Source organism: Eptatretus burgeri, chromosome 16, assembly GCF_056783735.1.
Source record: "Eptatretus burgeri isolate ZD-2024b chromosome 16, Ebu_testis_v1, whole genome shotgun sequence".
Taxonomy (NCBI): domain Eukaryota; kingdom Metazoa; phylum Chordata; class Myxini; order Myxiniformes; family Myxinidae; genus Eptatretus; species Eptatretus burgeri.
This window is the reverse complement of record NC_140976.1, coordinates 6,562,270-6,567,121: the sequence shown is the minus strand read 5'-3', so window position 1 is coordinate 6,567,121 and position 4,852 is coordinate 6,562,270. Positions and strand designations below refer to the sequence as shown.

Genomic DNA, 4,852 nt, shown 5'->3' with positions numbered 1-4,852 from the left:
CACACACACACACACACACACACACACACACACACACACACACACACACACACACACACACACACACAGACACACACACACACACACACCCTTCAGAAAGTATTCACACCCTCGAATGTTGTCACATTTTGTTGGAGCCTGAATTTAAAATGGATTCAATTTAAAATTTTGTCACCGCTGTACATAAAAAATATCCCATAATGCCAAAGTGAAAACATGTGTTTAGATATTTTTAAAATTAATTTAAAAAGAAAATCTGAAATGTTGTTGTTGTTGTTCGTCTTTCGGCTGCTCCCGTTAGGGGTCGCCACAGCGGATCATCCGTTATGATCCGCATACTGATTTGGCACAGGTTTTACGCCGTATGCCCTTCCTGACGCAACCCTGGTCACCTCTTACGACACAGGGATAAGGATTGGGTTTCGCCATGATTCCGGGCTGCCCTACACCCTCTCATAGCACGGCCCAGTGCAGAGCTCCCGTCTTCAAGCGATCCTCCAACCCAAGCCTCCGAGTAGCCGGATTACAGGCGCACGCCACTACGCCCGGTCAAAAAGAAAATCTGAAATGTCTTGCGTTAATAAGTATTCAATCATCTGAGTCAATACTTTGTAGAAGCGCCTTTGGTGGCGATTACAGGTTTGAATCTTCTTCAGTGTGTCTGTATCAGCTTCGTACATCTGTATTTGGGGATGTATATGTATATGTATATATATATATATATATATATATATATATATATATATATATATATATATATATATATATATATATCTTCTTCTTCTTCTTCTTCTTTCGGCTGCTCCCGTGAGGGGTCGTCACAGCGGATCATCCGTATGATCCGCATAGTGATTTGGCACATGTTTTACGCCGGATGCCCTTCCTGACGCAACCCTGGTCGCCTCTTACGACACAGGGATAAGGTACACCTATTTTAACCGGGGTATACACCGGCCCAGTATACTGGTACTCATTTCACCGACCTCGGAAGGATGACAGGCTGAGTCAACCCCCTGGTGTATTAATTCAGTGGCCCAACGGGGCTTGAACTCAGGACCTCTTGGATCCCAAGCCGCTGCCCTAACCACTGCGCCAACACCAGGATCATATATATATATATATATATATATATATATATATATATATATATATATATATATATATATATATATATATATATGTGTATATGTGTGTGTATATGTGTGTGTATATGTGTGTGTATATATATATATATATATATATATATATATATATATATATATATATATATAGTCATGGTGCTGGTGGTCCAGGTTAAGATCCTGACCACAAATTGTGATGACATGCGGTTAACACCGCCAGCCCATATAGCCGAGTGGTTCTTCCTTAATATGAGGCAGACACATTGATCCTCAGAGATTATAAGCGTGCAGGAGGGATGAGATGCAATGGCGGAGCGACGGAGACACAGATGGATGCACGGGGGGGGGGGGAGGGGGGGGTTATGCTCAAAATCCACAACAAATACACGGACACAGCAACTTAAAATAAACACGAGAATTTAATGACAATATAAATATTTACAAGGAACAATAATCAGAAAATAATATGTGAGGTAAATAAATCCTAAAGTTTAAATTGAGGCGCCTCAACACACAGACTTAAATACAGACAAGGGGAAATGAAATCGAAGAAAATCCTTCCTTTATTCTGGCACTTAGCTTGGTCCAGAGATGGTCTTTCTCGAACGTGGAATCGAGGCATTTCGATTTGCATGTGTAGATGCGCATAAAATGGCGCTGAGCCGCTCTCTCACGGCGGGAACGTTCTTTAGGCAATTCATGAGAGGTATTCAACACCAAGGCTCACTGACTGTCGAGAAGCTTCTTCTTCTATCACGCCTGCCGATATGCTCTTTGCAGAATGGCGCAGTCCCTTTGTTGACATACACGAGGTTCCGAGGTTCGTCTCTCATGACCCAACCAAGAGCCAAAGGCCAGCATCTTGCTCAGTATGCGAAGTTTCCTCAGCATGAATAGGAGAATTGTGCCGTCTTCTTCATGCGTCGAAGGAAAGCCAACCATAAAGCCCTGTTTACAGGCCATCTCCTCGCTACGTTCTTTCTCCACCACATGCGTCCCTCAATCTGCCCTTGTTCGCTCCTCCCGATCTCTCTCTCATGTCACCGAACAACCGTTCCATCTCTGGGGCGTGGCTTGCTCGCACGAAACCCAGAAAGGTGGGGCTTCTTCCTGTTTGGCAAACTTGCCTCGCTTCTGACAACACGCCCATCAATCATCAGCCTCGGTGGCATGACTTCACCTGCCATCACCCTTGGAGGCGGGGCTTCTTCAAACTTGGTCATGCAGCTTGGCTGTAATGTTCCATTGCTGGTTTGTAATGCAAAAAAAACGTTGGGAAAAGTCACAGGGGGGCAATCACATTCTGGGGAACTTGGCCTTAATCCCTATCTAATTAACACCACACCACCCCCAGTGTGGTGACATGTAACACTTAAGCTCACAGTTTCCCAACTTAATTACCTCGAGATGTCTCCTACACGTCCACGGACCAAACAACGCTATTTAATCCTAACTTTCCTATTAAATTCCTCCATTTACTCCACACCCGTAACATTATATATTGAAACATGTGGAGTGTGATGAGCACTCCCCCGATCCCCAATGGACATTGTCCTACACCAAAGCGTCACCTCCTTTGCAGAATGGAGTTTGCGGGAGTATGTATGAATATATACAAATATATATATATATATATATATATATATATATATATATATATATATATATATATATATATATATATATATATATATATATATATATATATATACACACTCCCTCAAACTTTTGTGAAATAGTAACAAACTACCAGGTGGCACATACTTTTCCCTTGTGTACGTCCTGAGGGTGTTATTTTTTTTGAAAAAAAATTTCTTTAACTTTACTCCTCAACTTCAATTGGTTATAAAAATGTAATATCATAAATATTACAAATTAATTTGCAAAACAAATGTTTGGATTCTGATTGGTGTAAATCATGACAACACGGCAACTCACGTACTTATCCTCAGTGCAAACAAGCCTGTCTATAGCAATGCTTGGTGAGCCGTTTTGAATTACGTGGAGGTGGGGTCAGGTCAGATTAGATCTGTGACTTGCTCGAGGTACCATGTAAACTTGTACTAACCTGTTCCATGGTCGGATTGTCGGTGACTAAACCATCTCCCTCACAAAGTTTTTTGGTGAGGAGGGTGCATGATATGGACACCCAGCAGGATGAAGAACAAAATCTGTCAAAGGGAGGAGGAGCTCCTTGTGAGCCAACGGCCATCCATATCTAGTGCCCAACTGTGTCTGCGGACGTCCTCCTGCAGTTGGGTTACTTCTTATTAGGAGGTTGGTAGCAGGATTTGCACTCCGGCCACCGTAAAACCCTTCATTCCGCAAAACATTCCAGAAGCATTAAAAAAAATCTGAAAACCCACACCGTGGGAGTACCTCCTGTGCAGCTTCCCTTCACAGGGAAACTCATCAGATGAGGGATTGGGGCAAAGCGTTCGGGACCCTCAATTTTTGATGATAGGAGAGAAACCACGGGGTAACATTCCCGGGTCATATTGTGGGAGAGTGTGTCGGGGTGGTGTTGAGGTGTCGTCCATCAGACGGCGGTCTCCTTGGGTTAACCTGAAGCGGTCCCTTTGCATGGGTGCCTGGAATGTCCTATCCCTCAGAGAGGATGATCACCTCCTGTCTCTGTTATCATCTGAGCTCAAGTGTTTGGACATCGGTATTGCAGCACTCAATGAGGTGTGGAGACCGGATTGCGGCGAAGTCATTGCGGGTGATTACACCTACTATTGGTCTGGTCATTCTGATGGTTACCATGCTTAAGGAGTTGTTGTAGCTGTGTCCAATAAGTTGACTCCAATGATAATTGAGGTAATACCGGTCAATGAGCATATTATGAGATGAAGGATTCATCACTCCTTGGGTGTCATTTCCCTGGTCTCTGTATATGCTCCGACTGAGGCGAGTGATCTCACCATGAAGGACGCATTCTATACCACGCTCGAGTCTGTGGTTGATCATTGTCCCAGGCAAGATACACTTTTAGTCTTGGGGGATTTCAATGCATCGACTGGAACTGATAGGCATGGTTATGAGACAGGTGTTGGTCCCCATGGGTCGGGAACTGTGAACCAGAAGCATTAAGTTCCTTGACTTTGCAAGAAGTCATGGACTTAGGGTGTCTGGTTCATGGTTTTAGCGCCCACAAGCTCATCGCTGGACTTGGCATGCCAACGCTGGCGGTGTGGCAAAGGAGATTGACCATGTCCTCGTTGATGGTCGCTGGAGGATGATCCATAACTGCAGGGTCTACTGGAGTGCTCAGTTCCTCAATACTGACCACCGGGCTTGTTGTAGCAACTCTTAAGTTGCACCTTAAATCGAGGAGAATAGTACCATCCCAGCTGAGGCTGGATGTTGGCAAGCTCAAGGATGAGAGGGCGGCTGAGGAGTTTGCGAACAGGCTGAGTGGAGATTTGGGGCATCTGGGTGCTTTGGGGGATCCTGAAGAGTTGTGTTGAGCCTTCAAGACCATCGTCCTTGATGTTGTCGGTAGATGTCTTGGAACTCACCAGAGGGCGAAGAAGAATTTTGTCTCTCAAGGGACACTGGATACCATTGCCCAGAGTCGCAGGGCCAGGCTGAATGGCAGAGCTGAGCTGTTCAGGGAGCTGAGGCGTAAAACTGTACGTGCACTGAGGGTGGACAAGGAGGATTTTGTGCGAGGAATCTGTGAGGGGCTAGAGCATCACATGTGCTCAAGTGATTAGTGGTGAGGTGTT

The 4,852-nt window shown here is 44.7% G+C and overlaps 1 pseudogene; it reads right to left on the bottom strand.

The window, feature by feature from the left end:
- Positions 1-409: 409 nt before the first annotated feature.
- On the bottom strand, positions 410-550 carry LOC147010408 (signal recognition particle RNA; annotated as a pseudogene).
- Between the last annotated feature and the right edge of the window lie 4,302 nt (positions 551-4,852).